Source organism: Papio anubis, chromosome 16, assembly GCF_008728515.1.
Source record: "Papio anubis isolate 15944 chromosome 16, Panubis1.0, whole genome shotgun sequence".
NCBI lineage: Eukaryota > Metazoa > Chordata > Mammalia > Primates > Cercopithecidae > Papio > Papio anubis.
Genome location: NC_044991.1, coordinates 87,762,858 through 87,783,341, shown reverse-complemented (window position 1 = coordinate 87,783,341; position 20,484 = coordinate 87,762,858). Strand labels below are relative to the sequence as shown.

General features: G+C 43.1%; 1 long non-coding RNA gene across 1 annotated transcript in view; it reads right to left on the bottom strand.

Annotated features, from left to right (window-relative positions):
* Positions 1-321: 321 nt before the first annotated feature.
* The window catches only part of LOC103887898, a 76,197-nt gene continuing 56,034 nt past the window's right edge, over positions 322-20,484 (bottom strand). Inside the window, exons 2-3 of the long non-coding RNA XR_002515044.2 lie at positions 12,794-13,110; positions 322-1,487 (exon numbers count right to left, since the gene is read on the bottom strand). This is a non-coding gene — a long non-coding RNA (uncharacterized LOC103887898). The remainder of the gene's footprint in view (positions 1,488-12,793; positions 13,111-20,484) is intronic.

The following is a 20,484-nucleotide window of genomic DNA, read 5'->3' as shown; positions in this document are numbered from 1 at the left end:
TTGGGAGGCCGAGGTGGGCAGATCACAAGGTCAGGAGATCGAGGCCATCCTGGCTAACATGGTGAAACCCCGTCTCTACTAAAAATACAAAAATCAGCCGGGGGTGGTGGCGGGTGCCTGTAGTCCCAGCTAGTCAGGAGGCTGAGGCAGGAGAATGGCATAAATCTGGGAGGCGGAGCTTGCAGTGAGCTGAGATTGTACCACTGCACTCCAGCCTGGGTGACAGAGCAAGAATCCGTCTCAAAAAAAAAAAAAAAAAAAAGGTAACTTCTTTTGAAAACTGTTGTCAGGATGAACTTATGTGCTGCCCGGGAATCATGTTGCCACATTCTCAGGGCTCAACACTGCATAACTGGTGTTTCTGGTCCAGGGTCCACAGTGATAAACCACGCACACAACTTCTGAGATTTGTCTTTGGCCAGGAAAGGAATGGTCTTGGGGTCTGTGTACTGTCCCTCAACAGGTGATGACACAAGGAGGGTGCAGAGGGGTGGGTCAGATGTTCTCAGGTGCACAGAGTCAGACACCATGATTATTCGCATCTAAAGCCTCACTGAAGAATCATACTCATTGCTTGCAAGGAGGAAGGATAAAACGCAGGAGGAAGAGCGAAGTAGAAACAACAGGTCCACTAGGTGAAAGACCTGGATTTCAATCCAGTTTCCATCACTTAAACCTGAAGCCACCAGTTATTGAGCCTGAGTGACCCAGGCACTTGATGCCACCCTCGCTGAGCATCACCCCATCCTGCTAATTAGATGCCATCTCCATCATTTGGTGTTGGAGAAACCGAGGCTCCAAGGAAGGAGAATCGAGTAGCGTGTCCAAAGTTGTCCAGCTAATAGGTGATTCCAAAACCCATGCTTTTCTTATTCACTAATTCATTCTATTAGCATTATTGTGCCTATCCAAGTGGAAAGATGTGGGTTCTTTCGTCCACACCATGTGGTTCTCCTGCTCTCTGTCCCTCTGCAAGTCATTCATCTCCAGAGCCTTGGTTTCCCTGTCTGTAAAATGGGGCTAATGATGCCTGCTTTTCCCTGCCCATTACATGGAGCCAGATCCCAAATGGACTGATACAGGAAGGCCCTGCATGAAGTGCACTGTGCTATATACAAATAATAGCTTTTGGTGCATGCAACCAAGTTGTGCAAAGAGACGTGGGAGGGCTTGAATAACATGAGGTGGTGTCTATGAGGTTGAGTTTTGGATTTCCAGCACTAATGTCTTGCAACACCGGCTGATTGAGAGGCTGTAATGCAAACTTGTAAGGATGTTGACATATTCACCCTCAGGTGGCCTTAGTTATATCCTAGAGAGAGTCCTGATTTACCCTGTCATTTCCAAGACCCACTGCTCTCAGGGCCATTCATCTTCAATGGGTATCAGTTCTTACCTCCTTAGCTTTGTGATTTTCTGTCTCCTTCTTGTCCTTCTTGCCCCTCGTTCACTCCCAGCACTCCGGAGCAAATGCCCAATGCATAGCACTGAAGAGTACAATGGCATAAATGCTGTTATTGAAGAATCTGTTGTTGGCACCCCTTGTTCCATTTCCCCAGCACTTCCTTCTGAGAACTGCTCCTCCACACCCACCCCTCTCCTATCTGCTTGGTCCCCACTAGAGCTGCCAGGCCCTTTCCAAGCTCCTTTTACTTCCTTCCCAGATCCCACCCTCCACCACAGGTGATAGTCTGGAAGTGGGTGCAACACTGGTTGGGACCATCAGAGTCCTTCCTACACTGCTAGAACCTGAGCAATCTCTCCTGTGACTGAGTGGCAGACACCTTAAAACCTGGGGTAGTTGGTAACCATTCTCCCCTCCGTTTGGAGAAAGAGAGTCTGTGATGAGAAAGAGTGAAACCAAAGCCTGTGGGGAACAATGAAGGGGTGTGCCTCCTGGCAGCCCCCAAATCCTCACGTCCAGTTACTCCTGACATCCAATTACCTCCCGTCCTTCTCTTGCACAATACTCCCTGGATGCACTGTCAACCGATACACCCTTTTCGGTTAGCTAGCTGGATCTGGGCTGCTATTACTCCCACCTAACAACTCCTAATGAACACAGAGCATTTTCTGTAGCTAGCAATGTTTAAAACAGTTAGTCCTTGTTCATGGTATTTATTCATAAGTCTAACTTTTATAAATTGCAGAGCTGAGGTAGGCACAATTGCAAGTCCCCGGATGGACTAGAATGAAGCGCCAGCCTGCTACCCAAGGACAAAGCTAGTGGTAACGTGTACTGCTGTAATCACAACTCCTGGAAACCAAATCAGTTCATTCATTGATTCATTCACTTATTCACATAAAGAAATTGTTTTCCACTGTATTCCATCAGCAAAATACTCATGATGACTATAGAGAATATACAAGTGGACCACAACAGGACTGGCCCTGAAAGAGCAAGTGAACAAATTTAACTGTATATGCATGAATGAGTATAGCTGTGTAGGACAAGTGGACAAGTATCACCCAGAGGTAGAGAGGAGGCTGCCTGGGAGTTCAGAGGAAGTAGGTGCTACTCCAAGCTCATGGACAATGGAGGCATGGCGTAGGAAAGACATCATGGGTAGCATTTTATTTAGTCTAATTAAAGAGTAGGATAAGATAGGAATTGGAGGACATGAATTCCAGACAGTGTAGGAGGATTGCTAGCATTCTCTTCCTGCCCGAGTCCTACCCCAGTAAAGAGCTACACAGGAGCTGGGCAGCTAGAGACTTAAAAAAAATAAGGTCACTATTTTTACAGAATCCTAGCTGGCACAGTACTACCCACCCCTGAGTTAAGCATAGTTGCCTTCCTGGTCACAGGCACAACTGGATAGCTGCTCGCTGTGCCAGAAACAGAGACACTTTTAACACATGACAAAGATACACGGTGACTGGAGTTTACCACCCAAAATGGGGCACACTGAGACCAAAAGAAGGTGCCAGTAAGAATTACTCCAGAAAAAAGCCAAAAACTGAGACCACTCTGGGCAAACCAAGAGTAGCCCCAAGCTTTCCTGCTGCTGCAGGGAGGCGATTACAAAGACAAAGAGGGCTTGACCTGAACATGCCAAGATCCAAACGCATTATTCAGAAAATCTTGTTCCTCCCTGAGGATACGTGGTAGAGAGTGAAACCAAAGGGTTTGGGCAGTTCTTTCCTAGCAAATACAAAGATTGTGGAATAAACGTTCTCTCCATTAAACATGACACAAAATGGAGGAGGGGGTGGGATATTTAAGGTCATATGCAGTGAAACAAATGGCAAGGGGAAATGAGATTAGAAATGGCCTGGGGAAGTATCTGACTTGCAGAAGTAAGTAAATGCCACCACTGATTGAGTCCTTATAATGTGGCAGACTGTTGAATGAATGACTCGATGAGATGCCTTGCATAACTTCATTAACTCATTCAATTCTGGGAATGACCCCACACACCAGGTGTCATTATCAGTGCCACCTGACAGGCAGAAAACCAAGGTTCAGAGACATTTGGGGACTTGCCCAGAATAAGGAAGTGATGGGGATGTATGTCCCCACCCAAATCTCACGTTGACATGTGATCCCCAGTGTTGGAGGTGGGCCTGGTGGCAGGTGTTTGGATCATGAGGGCAGTTCCCTCAGGAGTGGCTTGTGCCCTCCCCATGTCATAAGTGGTGATGAGTTCGCACGAGAACTCGCTGTTTAAAAGAGCTTAGAATCTCCCTGGCCTCTCTGGCTCCCTCTTTCCCCACGTGATATGCCTGTTTCTCCCTTCACCTTTTGCCGTAATCGGAAGCTTCCTGAGGCCCTCACTGGAAGCAGATGCCAGCACCACACTTCCTGTGCCGACTTTAGAACCGTGAGCCCAAATCAACCTCCTTTCTTTATAAATGACGCAGCCTCAGGTATTCCTTTATAGCCATGCACACAGCTACTAAAAGGCAGAGAAGGGATTTGGATTGAAGGCTGCAGCTTCCAAATTCCATGCGCTTTCTCCTGCTTCAACTGAAATTACCATTTCGGAGGACACTCTTTTAAATGCATGATAAAAATGTAAGAGGGACTAGAGCTGCTTGGTGCATCCCCGGAGAAGGGACCACAGAGGTCTCCACGCTACTCGGGAGCATTCTTGGCTTCATCTTGGCTTCAGAGGGAGCCAAAGGGGAACACGCACTCCACGCATCGGGCAGGTGCCGCACTCGCCCTGGCTTAATTACAGGTAGTCAGCATGGACTCGCCAAAGAAAAACCACGCGTGGTTGATCTGATAGAATTTTTCAAGGAAACAGCACTGAGTCAACAGGAGGAAGCCTGGCTATAATTTACTTGGACTTCAAGAAAGCTTTTGATATAGTAGCACACAAAAGACTAATATTCTAGGTCAGCAAGTATGTAATGGCGAGGGAGCTGCTTGAATGGGTAAGGAACTTGTCAAGCTCTTCAAGATAGAGCAGATAAGAGTCAGAGCAAACAGCCGGGAGAAGGAAAGATGTGACAGTCGGAATTCTGCCGACAGCAGCACTCCAGAGGGCTTTGTTCATTTCCTGACTGTTCTGTTAGCGGGGTTTGAGTTAAGAGAAGGCCGGTTGGCTTTTTCCGAGGGCCTGGAGATTTAAGTTTAAATTTTTTAGTCCAGAGGTGCTCGTGGGTCAGGGGGAGGCTTTATTTGGTGGCTGGAGCTGAAGCAGCAATTTCCACTGAAGTTGCCTGAGGGAACTGAGATTCTTCTGAGGATTTAAAGTCATCCAGGCATCAGAATGTTTGAGCTTTGGTTTCACTCGCAGCATTTCTTTATCTGTCTAGTCACCATTTTCTAATTTCCCTTGAGGAGCCCTGTTCCTCACACCCTCAGGTCCCATAACCCACATGAGGCTCAATCCTCAGTCCCAAAGTGGGGAGCAGAACCCCGAGCTGACATGAGCAGCACCTTGTGCACCCCAGGGCTCCATGGCTGGATCCGTGGCTGGATCAGGGGTGGACGCGTGACTCGGGGCCACCTTGGGATTACGGTGCCAGGACTGGCTCCTCCGCAGATGTTGCCTGACCAGACGGCCGCCCGGGGGTAGGAGGATTGAGGGGCAGGTGTCCATGGGTGCCACAGCCGCACCTGGCGAGAGATAGGCGGGGAGGAAGCAGGTGCAGGAGCCGCGCAGACGGGAACCTGAGCCTGGGAGACGTCTTGTGAGTGGACATTTTCTTCCTGTCGAGGCCAGTCTGGGTGGGGCTTTCTTTGACTTGCAGCACACAGAATCCTGACAGAAGCAAACATCCCTCAATCACACATTTTACGTATCACCATCGGGTTTTTAGACACAGAACCCTTTGTTCCAGAATTTAATACAGAAACATAAAATGGGAGCTGCTCTGAGTGAAGCAGGGGTGAGGCCCTGACTGCCCCAGCCCCAGTCATGGCCAGTCCTACTCGGGATTAAGGGATCATTCCTAGAAGTCTTTGGAGAATTCAGATATCTCTCCAGACCAATACACCCGTTTAGTGTTCAAGGAAATGGAGGCCCACTAAGGGTTAGCAACTTGCCAGGGGTCACAAAGACCATTTGAACCAGAGCTAGCGTGTTCTTTATGTGCCAAATCTCTTCTTTTCCCTATCAAAATGGACTTCTTTTTTATCCTCTCAAATATACAAATATGGGGGTGATATTCACAAACCCTGTAAGATTCTGCTTCTGCTTGCAATAACATTAATTGATCATCTGGTATACATTGGGTTTTGTCCTATGAATTTGTGCACCTGATCAATTTTTCTTTATTCTTAATCAGTATCATCATTTTTTTGAGGCTGTTGCTCAGACTGGAGTGCAGTGGTGTGATCCTAGCTCATTGCACTTTTGAATTCTGGGCTCAAGCAATCCTCCTGACTCAGCCTCCCAAGGAGCTTGGACCACACGATCATCATCATTTAAATAACTATCTTTGTTCAGTGCCCCAGTGATGTGCTAGACTCTGCTGAGCATCTTGCCAGTGCTATCCTGTAGCATCTTCATAAAGTCATTCTAAATATTAGCTGCTATCACCAGCTCCAGTTTATAAACGGGCAAACTGAGGCTTCGGGAATTCAGATTCATTTGATCAACAGATATTGTTCCAGTGCCTATGATGTGGCAGCAACTGTGCTGTGCATTGAGAACAGAGCATCCAAAGAAAACGACACTCATTTCCCTCCATGGAGGACAGAGGCTAGTGTGGCTGGAGGGTAGAGAAAAAGGGGAGTGAGTCATGACCACTGCTGGGGAGATGGAGAGGGCGAGATTATCCCGGGGCTTTAACGAGGCTACTGGAAATTGTGGTTTTTATCACCGGATCCATGGAGGATCATTTATGGGTTTAAGAGAAGGTGGTGACAAGAATTGCACTTTTGATGCACAATTTGGAATAATGTGAGATTGCAGAGATACAGTTCACCAAAGGGATTTGAGAAATATTGAGGGTAAAAATCTTTTAAGATGTGGGCAATCTTGCTTAAGGGGGATGAAGAGGGAAGAGACCAAGGGTGATGGCTAGGGCTTGAGCTAACCCACTAGATGGGGCATGACACTAGTCACCAACATGGAGACCATAGACAGAAGTCCTGTAGGGGAGATCGTGATTTCAGCTTGGGTATATTGAATTTGAGAGAGACTTGAAAGCTGGGGTTGTTGAGTGTTCTGTTGAATAGATCTGGTAGAGAGCAATCTTCTGGGAGCCTTCAGTTTATATGTAGCAATTTGAAGCATCAAAGTAGAGGAGAACTTCTAGGAAAGAAAGAGGAACAGTAGGACAAATACTAATAAAGACAAAGGGTGGGGCAAGCAAGAACTAGAGGGTAAGAACAGAGCCTTGAGAATGCCCACATTGGAAAGCCATGTAGGCGAGCATGAGGAAGGCAGATCGGGAGGTGGGGTCCATGCTGGGGCTGTGCTGGCGTGGATGGCCCAGGACACAAGTGGTGTGTTAGCCAAGCAATAGCGGCAGATGGTGGAGTCAAGTCAAGGGTGAATGCAAAATGGAGACATGGATAGGACATGGCTGGCCAGGAGAGGGAAGCGGGAGAAGGGAGTCCTGAGGATTTTGCTTGTTTGTTATTAAGATGAGCGAGAAGCATATTTAAGAACTGAAAGAAAGAATGGCAACTGAGAGGTTGAGGTTATAAAAGGGAATAAAGTCTAATTGAGAATCTTGGTTCTCTGTGAAATGGGCTTCAGAACAATGATGGGAGAGTTGACCTCAGCCTAAGGAGGGTCAGCCCTTTCTCCATAACAGGAGAAGGGGAGGAAAGGGAGTGCCAATGGATTACAAGGTATCACCCATGGTCGGCCAGCCAAGAAGTAACAGGGGCTAATCTCACTCTCGGGCTGTTCTTACACGAATGTCACTCTCCCTTATGACATGACTACATTAATTGTCATTTGTTTTATCAGACTTGTGACTTTGAGTGCAAATAGTTCCCCCAAACTATTTTGGGACATGAGCCTCCTGGTAATATCTGCTGTTTACTTGAGAACTTGGGTACTGGATTTTAACACAAGACATTAACGTAGCCCCATGAATGTTGGTCAGGGAACTCAGACTCTATGGAGCCTTTACAAATTTCGATTTCCAGGCACCAACACAGGGGACAGTGATACGGAAGCTTGGCAGGTGAACCAAAAGATGTTGTCTGCTGTAAAATCTCCCTGTTTTATATATTGTTTGGTTAAGTTTGGGAACAATAGAGTTAAGGTGTTATTGATAATATGTGGCATTTGAGGTGGGTCCCTGGGTAGCCAGGTCTACACAAATAGAATAATCAATTGTCTCCATAGCGGGTCCGGGATTCCAGGCGTCTGCGGGAATTGACTGGCTGTAGAGTTCTGAACTGATTCTAAACTAGTGGTTGTCAGCCCTGGCTGCACATTAGAACCACCTGGGGAGATTTTATCAGCTGCATTTGGGACAAGTTGAATTTGAATCTCTGGATGAGGGATTCACTATCTTTTAACTGCTTTACATAGATATAATTTACATATCATAAATTTCACCTGCTTTAAGTATACAATTCAATGGTTTTTAGCATATAGAATTGTGCAACCATCATCATAATTACATTTTCATCCTTCCCAAAAGCTTCCTAGGTGATCCCAGTGTGTAGCCAGGATTGAGACCTGCAGTAAAAATATTATTTCTTTATGCTTTGACCATGCATTGCATGTGTGGTGAAAGACAAGTGTCAAGGTCTATAGATGCCACGTGCCTGTGTTCTGAAACTCTTAGTGGTTGAAGAAGACCAATGAAAGATTGCACATAAGCTAATAAAACCCAAACGTCTATCTCAAAGTCCCTATCTTAGTATTTATTCATTTATCCATTCAAATAATATTTGACTAACTGATACATACATGTAATACATATGTAAAATATATATGTAATGTATATGTATGTATGAAATGTGTCACTCATTATTTACTAACCCTGCAATAAGTCCCAGGGATTCACCAAGGAGCAGCAATTGGAGTTTTCAATAACAGGAACCATGAAAACTCCAAGAGGTCCTGAATTATTGCTATTTTGTTGTGTAAAGGGGCGTATGAAGTGTTCTGTACTATTTATATGTTACTCAAAAACAAATCCTCTTTTGAAAATGTAAGTCATCATCTCTTAAAAATTTATTTTAAATATTTTTTCAGGACCTCTTGGAGTTTTCAATAATAGGAACTGTGAAGCCCAATATTGTTTATCTTCTAATAGAACACAATATACACAGACAATCAGAGTATATAGGACAATATAAGTATAGATTAAAAGTTACAATAGAAGTTTTGATTTTTTAGTTATAGTAGATAAAGATATTGCCCACATTTATCAAAGGCGTTGCTCATCATAGCAATGACATACATACTGTAACATGTACATTGAAAAGTCTATATGAGTTTAATAGGTTTGGGCCATAATCCCAAAAGACACAATTTTGAGTGTTGAAATCCTGAAAAATTGAAAACCCCTAAGGTCTATAATCCAGAAAATTACACTTTTGAAATATCAAAATCCTCAAAATATAATTCTGGAAAAAAATTTAAACTAAATCTTTAATGAAAACATTTATTTACATTTTAAAAGGGAATATTTTTGAGAAGCATAAAAACAGGACAGAATACTTGATTGGCTACTTTATGCAATAAAATAGGCAATAATAACACACATATTTTTGCAAGCATAAACACTCAGGTATAGTAAAGACATTCACATGGGTATAACAGTTATGAGCAGGCAAGCTCTGTTCATAAAGAAATAGATCAAAAATCAAGATATATGAATGTGTATGATTATGATTGGTGACTGCATGCACCCAGGTTCATGACTGTGGTTATCTGAATTATCATGACAGATAACCTGTATTTTTTGAGGAGATTGATTAAAAACTGTGATAAGTTACCACGTGTGCAGATGGCAAACGTGGTAAACATTTAAGAAATGTTAAAGAACATTTAAGAAATGTTAAAGAAATGTCAAGCAATATTATCTTTCACAAATGCAAATGTACGAAAGACATCTCTTATTATTTAAAAAGATATCTCTTTATTCATTAATTAAAATTAATTAATTTCACACACATGCACAATGCTTACACACAAATTCAACTTTGTGATAAGGCGTTTTCATGGAGTCAATTTTCAAAAATGCATAATATGAATTAGAACTCTCTAAAAGTCTTTACACAATTTATACCTTCAGTGTCGGAAATGACGTGAAGGTGAAATACGGAGCATAGTGGGTTGGTGCTATGTGTGAAAGGGAAGTAGTCATACATAATTGAATAATTTGGGAGAAAATATTTCTTGCATTTTTCACCTGCATTTTCACTTCTATGATCTTCCAAACACTTGGTGCACTCGTATTTGGAGAGTGTTTGTGATCTATGCTTTTCTTTTCTTTTTCTTTTCTTTTTTTTTTGAGACAGAGTTTCACTCTTGTCATCCAAGCTGGAGTGCAATGGTGTGATCTCGGCTCACTGCAACCTCCGCCTCCCTGGTCCAAGCGATACTCCTTCAGCCTCCCGAATAGCTGAGATTACAGGTGCCTGCCACCATGGCCAGCTAATTTTTGGTATTTTTAGTAGAGATGGGACTTCACCATGTTGGGCAGGCTGGTTTCAAACTCCTAACCTCAGGTGATCTGTCCACTTTGGCCTCCCAAAGTGCTGGGATTACAGGCATGAGCCACCGTGCCCGGCCTGCACATTTTATAAGTATGTGCTTGTTCATTAGAAAGTCTGATTATTGCATGGCCATTGCAATTAAGAGAGACTTTCTGCTTTGACAGCATCAATAATCATTAGCTTTTAATATTTTATATTTCACCTTAGGTAGCCTCGTACACTAAACTTATCACAGCCTTTTTTCAAGGGAAGAATTTCACAGATTCCTTCCATTGTGTTGTGAAGGATACAGTAAGAAGGAAAGATATGCAGCTTCCCCAACACCAAATTAGCCAGAGTTCTCAGAGAGATGATACTGATAAGATATGTATATATACAGAGATATGGAAGAGGAGATTTATTAGGAGAATTGGCTCATACAATTTTGGTGGCTGAGAAATTCCATGACAAGCTGTTTGCAAGCTAGGATGCTGGGATAATGGTAGCTTCCTGGTTCAGTCAGTCTGAAGGCCTCAGAACCAGGAAAGCCAATGGTGTAACTCTCAGCCCAAGGCCAAAAGCCTCAGGACCTGGGGGTGCTAGTGGAAGTCCCAGAATCCAAAGACTAGGGATCCTGGAGTTGCGATGTCCAAGGCAGCAGAAGAAAAGTCTGTCCCAGCTCTCAGACAGAGAGACCCATCTGCCTTCTTGCCTTCTGTCTTTGTTCTCTCCAGGTCTCCAGCAGATTGGATGATGCCCACCAAGAATGAGGGCAGATCTTTCTCATCAGGCCACTCAGACTCACACACCAGTCTCCTCTGGAAACACCCTCACAGACACAACTCAAATAATGCTTTCCTGGGTTTCTAGGCATCCCTTATTCCAGTCAAGTTGACATGTGGAGTAAAGCCCACAAGTCCACCCCTTATTCACTTGGCTCCCATGTGCCTCTCCTTAAACCATACACAATTTCCCAATAAAGACAACAACAAGTTTGTTGTTTGAAACAATAAAACAATAGTTTCACCTAACATGATGCAACTAACACAACGCAGCGATCCTGTGTACAGATGAAAGCATGCGAATTCCTTCTGCAAGATTCAACTTTCAGAATTTCACCATCTGAGACTTTAGTCTCAGGTTGGTGATTTGGAAGGGTTTTAGATGTTAGGGATTTTAGACTCTAGGGATTTAAACTTTTCAGGATTTCAACATTTGCAATGATGGCTTTCATGATTGTGTCTTTCAGTGTAACGATTGGCATTGGAGCTGAACGTGCTGAATACTAGAGTGCCACAAAACAATACTTAAAATAAGTCTACTGGCTTAAAAAAAGACATGCCTATTGTAGAATCTAGAGATGGAAATTAGGTCTGTATACGATTTAACAAGTGCCCAAGCACTGGGAGGAATCGGTGGCAGAAAAAAACAATGGTCCTCATGGCTTGTAATTGTCTTCACAAATTTAACTGTGAGATGACCAAAACAGCAAGCAGTGTGTGCCTGGCTTATACGTGAGACTGAATGAAAGTCTGGGCTTGACTTATGTCCTCCTGGGTACTAGAAGACTTGAGAAATTTAAATGTAAGAATGGGAATTCAAACACATGTGTCTTTTCTAATTGCCACACATGTAGGAATGCACATTTTGAGACACAGGCAGAAACACAACCTTACTCAGTGTTAAGATACCCTTCCCCACTACCCCGACCAAGAGCCCATTCCAGCCCAGATTGGCTGTTTCCATCTTGTGAAGTCCTGCATGCTGGCTGGTGACTGATGCCTGTGGAGACAGTACTCACAGGCCAAGACAAGGACTTGGTTCACATGCTTGGGAAGAGAGGGAGAGACTTTTGAGCCAATTCTATGATTTAGATACGTAGAAACGGTTCCTCAGTAACAAAAGACTCAATTCTGTATTCAAGACAGAATAATCTCTTGACACCGCACCCCTGCCTCTGTTAGAGTCCTCTAATCTGGTTGAGAACAATTGTCATGAAAAGACCAAGTCATTCCCTGCAGCCCCCAGTCTGCTCTCAGCTGGCACCTCTCCTGTCCCATGGAGCCCGTCATGCTCATGGGAACAGCAGGGGAGACATGGGCATGGGTGGGGGAGGATAGAGGGCGAGATGGAGAACCACAGCTTGGCATATTTCCCTTGATTGTTTTCTGGAAGAAATGACCAGCAGCTGGGCAGTTTATGCAGCTAGAACTCCAGAAATGATTCATGTGTTGATATGTTAATTAGGAGCCATCATTTTTCAGTAGAGCAACCCAACAAATATGATGACTAAATAAATCTGTGTGCTTCAATACCAACAGCAGCATTTAATCTGAAGAGGCACAGCTCCACGCAGACACCTCCTGGGGAGACAGCAGATTCTGATTTCAAGGGAAGGGGCACATTCCTTCTGCTGCCTGGCCTAGGGAGGGGAGGTTCTGAGAATGGATGCTGCTGGGGGGTTTAGATGGATCTCATTCTCTAGATTATGCACTGGAATCAATTGGGCATACGAATTATAACAACAACAACAACAACGTTCACAAAAATAATATCAGAGAATGTGTACTCCCCGTATTTTATGTGCCAGACACTGAGATTAAGACTATGACATTGTCTCATGAAATACTCACAGCAATATATAAGCAATAAGTATTACTATTATTACCATCTCTAATTTCCAGAAGAGGTGTTAAGGCTCAGAGATGTTAAGCGACTTACCCAAACATGCCAAAGACAGTAAGAGGCAGGGCTGAAATTCGAATGAACACAGATGCATCAGGCATGAAACTTCTGCTCTTAATGACACTAGGAAGGGGATTGGAGATGGACATCCAGGAGTCCCAGCAAATGCTTGAAGTTATTCCACCTCAGGACTTTTTCCCACTGCTGAGAAGCCAGGATGTTGAATTGCTTTTGGCTGAGAACTTCTGTCCTCTTCGTGGAAACTTCTCTTGAAGCCCCAAACAAAGAGGAAGGATGCTAAGGCTGTTCCAAAGAGACAGGAGCAGATGATTTGGAGGTGCAGGAATAAAAACCTGGAATGGAGAAGAAACAAGAGAAGATGGGACACATCAGGATATCCTAGGGCCATCACAGGTACCAGGTGTGTGGGTACAACCTGCTGGTGTGTATGGGAGCAAGACTGACATGAGTAGACCAGCTCTTTTCTTCCTCGGGGAGGAGACAGAGTCTTGCCTCCAAGAGCATGTTCTTTCCAAACCCAGCATTTTCACAAGTGTGTCCTCACAACTCTAGTCTTGAATGGTGCATCTACCCCCATAAAAGCTTTTCTGTTAAAAACTTTTGAAAAATGCTGGGTATTCTATTCCCCCCTTGAAGAATCCAAATGCAGTTGTTATGCTAAAGACTCTAGGCAATACCATTGTAAAAAGAAGATGAATTTAACTTCAAGTAACACATACTTTACCAAGGACATTTGTTCACACCTTTTAAAGTAAACCACAAACACCATGCCAGGGGTTCCACCCTGGGAAAGGCTTTGCCATTTGAGAGGGGTCAGTGGTGGAGATTTGCAGGCCCTAGAGGTCAGGAGCATGGAGATGTTCCTGACAGTGGGAGGAAAGATTGCAGCGGCTGGCCCAAGGAGACCATCGAAAACTAAAACTTCACCTGGCCAGTATTGCTCTGCTTCTGTTCATCAAATTAGAGGCAAATATAGTTTGCTAGTACCCTGAATTTCCTTATGTAAGAAACAGAATTGCCTTTGGCCTTAGAGCATATTTGCCTCTGCTATTTCTCTCTTTAATATGCAAAATGTATATAATATGGAAATGTGTTTTGTTTGTGATGCTGAACACCTGGGGAGGCCTTGAACGCTGTCCTTTGTTCTAAGGGTCTGAGAGCTGTCCTTGGTCCTGAGTTGGGCAAGGCCATTTTCTGAACAGTTCCTGTGATATTTAAAATAGCTCCTCTCTAGTCATGTGAGGCCTTATATTCCAAGAACTCACAGAAAGAATAAAACATTTCTGCTCAACAAGGGGAATGTTGCTTCCACAGTCTTCTAAGTAGTGTCCCTTCTCAAATAGAGCACCGCCTTTTAGCTCTGAGCTCTCTGATGAACTTGGCTGTACCAAAAAAAAAAAAAAAAAAAAGCCTAGATCTAAATTTGGGGGAAGAGGCTGGATTACCCTGCATGAAAAAATCAGAGTGTGTGTTCTTGCAACTTGATTTCTTTCTCAGTCCCTCTAAATACTGATGAAACTCTACCATACATACAAATTGCCTTCTTTGGATGATGAGAGGGTGGGAGATGGTGAGAATGGCTGGTTTTGGCTTCTGGATCAGTGTAGTAGTTCAGAGAAGCACCATGTGCAGGACTGTTGGAGGGTCATGTGTCATGGAAATTATGCTCCTGAGGAAGATATGACTATGGAAATGGAAGCCCCCAGGCCCCTTTCTAGGAAAGATTTGAACTTCCATAGTAGAGTGGAATCTAAGAGTTCATGCATCTAGATTTCAAGAGCGGGGGCTGGCAGGGCAGCGGTGACATTGAATCAGACCTTGGAATTGAGCTCAACAAGCTCCCTTTACTATTCCCTCCATTGATGCTCATGAGAGGAAATGCATTGTTAGGATGATGGGAAGGGATTGTCAGAATAATGGAATGGAATGGCTTCAGAAATACTTGCATTCTTTTTATGAGCTGGGCTCAAATGGTTGCATTGCCCAGCCTAAGTTGTAGCTAATGAAATCCCCTAAAAGAGTAGGAACCAGTAAGACATTACATTATCCTATTGCCTCCACCAAAATGTAAGTTGCTTCGTTGCTCTTATAATTTCGGTGGGAAGGGGCCCATGTGCCACTGTTTTGCATTTTGTAAGGCAAAAATGAGGAAGGTCTGGACACTTTTACTCTAGGGATGCAAATGACCTCATGTGTTTAAAGTCAAAACCAGTAGACTCAACCATGTGAAAGTGAAACCTTGAATAATGTCACCAAACATGGAGAATGGGCTGAATTTTAGGAAAATCCAGGATTACAAATCCCACTGCTACCCTGAACCAACCAAAAGTTTATGTGGATGCAACTAGACCTTCAAAAGGTGGAAAACACTAAGCTCTTACAATTCACTGTTCTTGACTGCATTCCTTTCTGGAGAACAGCTTCACAGAGACCTCAAAGTGAAGTGAAGTTACTCAAAAAATACTTAATATTTTGAATCCTCACTTTGTTACACACAAAAACTGCACTGTGTAGATAACTTCAGCTGGATACAAATTCCAATTTGAAAACCCAACATAAAATGCACTCCCAAGAATACATAATTAGACAACGTTTATTATGACAGCCTGGGGGCTTAACGTGTTGAATATGGGTTAATCTTGGATAGATTTAAAGCACCACCTGTTCACTTCTGTTAAAAAATATATTATAATTGTAATTTCTGTTTCACTGAAGTACTTAATCCTCATGTATTTAGTTTCATCTTTTGAATATGTAGTTGGTTTCAGAATACCTCCCATCAGTCAGAGCCAGCAGGCGGCCCCTTTACTGAAAACGTCTGGGTGTCACTGAAATGTGACTTCCAGAACAGGCCCATGGCTCATAGAGGCCTTTCTGTCTGGGAAACCATTGCTAGTGGAGCCATCAAGGCCAACTCAGGACCAGGGAATCCTTTCAGCCCTGCAAGGGAAAAGGTTGCCCCAAGGCATGTGGGCACAGAGCTGGCCAGGCCTTTGATGGCCTGAATTCACAGAGGCCAGAGGTAGTTGACCCCTTAAAACATTATACATTGTGTGCACATTTCAAAATATCACTCTGTATCCCATAAATATGTGCAATTATTGTGTGCCAAAAATAAATAAAATAATAAACAATAATAAAATAAATAATAAAAGGGGAAAAAGTGTGCTTGCTTCTCCAAAACAGAGAAGTTCTGTGGAAGCCATCCATACCTTCTACTTTCTCAGTTCCGTGTTTCCTGGGGCCACCGGGGTGGGTGAGGACAGGAATTAAAACAATGAAGAAGATACTGGCAACTGATTTTGTACTCACCTTATGTCTTCCACCAGGTTATACGCTTCTTGAATGAAGGCCATTCGGGTCATAAGGTGATTGAAAGATATCTAGTTCAACCCTTTATCACTAAAGCCAGAGAGTCATGGGGTCATCTCCAGGGTTATATGGGGAGGCATCATAGCTAAGAGCTCAAGCTTTGGGGGTAGGGTATCCAGATTCTGCCTCCCAGAGGACACTGGTCAATGTCCAGAGACTTGCTTGTCACGACCAGGTGATACTACTGGCATCTCTGGACTGAGGAGAGGCCAGGGCCTCTGTTAAACACCTTGTGATGCCCAGGGCAGTACACACCACGAAGAACGTTCTGCCTCAAATGTCCATCATGCCAGGCCTGAGAAACCCTGTGTTAGCCGTATAACCTAACACAATTCATTCAACTTCTTCCGAGCTTTGGATTTTGTGTATGTAAAAGGGAATAACAATGATACCACTTCATTATCCAGAGGCCTGGCCGAATTAGATGAGATAACAAATGGGAAGTGGTCATGGATTGCCAGCTAGCCTCGCTCCCCTTCTGCCTTCCCCCATTTAAACAGCCACCTTTGCAAACCTCTCCCAGTTGCTCTCTCTTTGACTCTAGATAAGCCGCTGTAGTCAGGCCCTTATTAGGACACGGTTGGCCTGGGGCCACTGTCCAAAGAAGGAGTGCCAGGGTCTCTCTCTGTGGAATTCCCAGAGTTATCTTAGCTATCAGCCAGAGTGTGATTACACCCTTCCTGCTCTGCTCCAGAATCAGGAGGGGCCGCTGCTGGCAGGAAAACAACGGACATCTGCTGTGGCTTCCCATTCTGGCTCCATGATCAGCTGGGGGAGGCCAAATCCCTCACCCCATCCTCACCTCCCTTTCCTCCTTTGTATAATGGGCATCCCCACAGTGCCGGCCTCATAGGGCTGTTTTATGAGGTCCTCAATGGGGTCATCTTTGTAAAGTGCTTAGAGCTGTGCTTGACACAAAATTAGCACCATACGCTTGTGAAATAACACCCACCAATGTGTCAGAAATAACAAGGGGGGAAAACGGCCACAGCATCAAGCCAACAAGACCAGAGGCTTCTTATAGAGGCAACTATAAGGAGGGGCAGTGAAGGTGGATCAGGCGCGTCCACTGTGGATCGGCGACACCCCATTGCTGACACCAGAGAGCAGGTACAACAGCCCAGGCCCCGATGGACCCATGGGGAGGCTCCAAGAAAGTGGCCTGGGTGGGAAGCACACACAGATCACCTCTGGGCTGCCTCAGCACTTTTAAACTTGATTGACTTTTATTTCCCTCTAGAGACTGCAAATGCTGGGTTGCAGAAAAAGGAATCAGAATTAAAGAGAAATGGAAGGAGTTTAAGGTAGATGTAGGATACTATCTTTACAGGTCAGCTGGCTAGCAACAGGATTAAAGAAAGTTTTGTGGGAAAGCAAAATCATAATTTCAGGTTCCTCAAATGGACCTATTTATCTATAAATGAAAAAATCCCTTAAAGTGGAATATTCTATAATAGCATATTTAAAATATTTCTAAAGGTAGTCATTTTATACAGAGTTTATCTTGACCTTAGGCTAAGCACATATCCTAAGGTTAATTCACACGTTTTAAGAGGTTGCATTATGGATCAAAATGTGGAAAGAAGAAAGGAATTGAGGGGCAATGTTTTTCACTGGCCACTCACAATAGAAGCAGCCGTGGGAAGGAGAATTGTATTTTCAGTGCCATGAGAACAATTTGAAAATGATTAGTTCTAGTTCCAGATCTGCCTACAATAACAATAGGGGGAAAATGTTCTCTTTTGTAAAAGGTCTGAGTGTGGTGCCCAAATTCCATTTTAGAACCTTAAATATAAGAATTGATTTTATTCACATCTAAAGTTTTCGCATAACTAAACAGCTTTCAGTGTTTGGGTAGAAATTTATTTACCAAAGGGTTAGTAGCAACATTTTTGAGATGGCTGTGTACCCTCTGAGGGATGGAAAGTATGGAAGTGAATTACTCCTAACCAAAGGTTCAAGTTCCCAATTTTTGTTCTCAATCAAAAAATGTGTGTGAGACATCCAAGCAGTCCAAAGAAAGAAACATCAATAAAGTAGCCTATTCTAGCAAATTGTCCAGGCGTTTGGTTTAATGCAAAGGTCGCCCCTGGTTTGCTAGTATTAACTGGGTGTCTACTTGGAGACAAACACCATCCTAGTGGTTGGGGGTACAGAGATGAACAAAACAGATGCCCTCATGGAGCTTGGCTGCCTGTAGGGGAAGATGGTCCAGAAATAATAATACCTTGAACAGAAACACTTTATATCATGTGTCAGAAAGTGATAAGGGCCAGGAAAAAAATCTAGTGGGCAAAATAAATCAGGAGGTCTGGGGAGGGGTTAAGAAAGGAGGCTGGTTACCATTTTAAATAACACAATCTCTATAGGACACATTTGAAGGTGAAAGTTTGTGCAAATATTTGGACAGGACTTGGAAGTGATTACCGGTTGTGATATGCGGTTACCTGGGGGAGGAGTGTTCCCAGCAGGAGGGAATAGCCAGTGACCCTAGAAATGGAGACAGAAAAAAGAAAAGAGAAAGGCATCTTCCAAAATCTTTTCACTATTCACATTGAGTGGTGAGTTCTCAATAATTAATTTTTTTCAGATACTATTAGGGCAACCAAGTTTGGCCACTCTTAAAAAGTAAAGTGGCTAAATTTCCCCTGCAGAGCTAGATTTGCATACAATGCTTAATTTTATACAGTTAAAATCCAGTGATGATCAAAAATAAAAATTTAATGCCTGGAACTTTAAGTATGCTGCTCTTCAATTATTTGGGTTGTTAATGTAACTAATCAGTTTTTTAAATTTGAAGCTATCGAAATTTGTAAAATATTTATAAGCAAGTGAAGAAATACCACACACAGACAGTGTTAAAAAATAAGTCTTTTAAATAAGAAAATGGAAATGTCATTTGGCATTTTTGTCATTTGCTTTCAGTTGAGCATGTCAAACATTATAGGCCAGCAAGATGGCAGACTTAATTAAGTGCATGTAAAAGAGACAGAAGTGGTTTTTACAGAAGCTATGTAAATGTGAAAATAGGCATGGATAATTATGTGCGCTCACATATTCTGTTTCACATTTGGATTCTAAATAGTTTTTAAGGTAGGGTAAGTGTGGGAGGTATACTTGATGTAAAGTCCTTGCTGTATGTTTTAGATGCTTCTACCCCTTTTAGTTAAACAGACTCTGGAATACGACCGATGAATCATTTGATGCCAGATACTGCTCAGTAGCAACTATGATAAGCAGTCATCAGCCACCTTTGGAGGCTGCGTTATGACTATGTAATATTTTTTGCTAGAACTTGATGATTCATGCGTATTTCATAGCAGAGAGAATATTTATAATCCAAAAGCAATCACAGATTTGGGATATTTAAACTAAATTTTGTATTTTCCTGAGGCAAAAAAATTTATAGGAAATATAATTATTTATAAGCTGGTTACATGCTGCAATAAATATTAGAATTGAACAAGCTTGAGAGACATTGTCAGTTTTCCAAATAAATTTCTGTGGTGTATGTATTTTTAAAAGCAACCAAGTTCACCATGCTTATAAAGCTGAGAAATTTTATGGCCACTTGTGGATGATGATTAAGCACTTTAAGAAGCCATGTGGGCTTGTCCAATAGGTGATGCAAATGCCTGGAGCAACCCCGAGTCATAATTATGCACCAAACTGTCAATGAGTCATAGATGCCTACGCTCTTCCTCAATTCACCCATTTAGAAGGATCTCATTGTGTCTTCTCTATGGAGTGAGTTTTGCACAGACATTCTCTAACAAAAATTCATTGTATTGTCCAAAACCCCTTAATCCTACAGAGATTAACAGAAGCTCTGAAAGCCTGGGTTCTATATAATGATTCACATGCCCATACACATATTTTACAGAATATATGGGGTGCACGTGTGTGTAGAGCAACTCTCATTGTTTAGTTTGCAGAAGGACTAGAAGCACTGACCACAGTGTGTTTCAAGAGAAAAACCCACAGTCATAGAGATTAGGATTTACTTATTGAGTTTCTAGGACCACTCACAGCAGCTGTGCAGTGGGCTCACGATACACACTGAAAACCCCAATCTGCTAGTCCACAGTTCAGCAAAACACTAATTGTACATAATTTCAATACATAGAAGCTTATTTTTATGTTGATGGTTAACATTCTCACTTTTCAGCTGAGTATTTTGGCTTCATGCGGGAACTATTAGAAGGATAGAAATATGATCTGGACATTCATCTGTCCGTAGATGTGCAGCTAAGCCTGTGTAGAGACTGTGCCCTGTTCATGGTCTTCTTCCAGTAAGCATTTAATTTCCTGATTGAAGTGTTCTACCCTTGGCA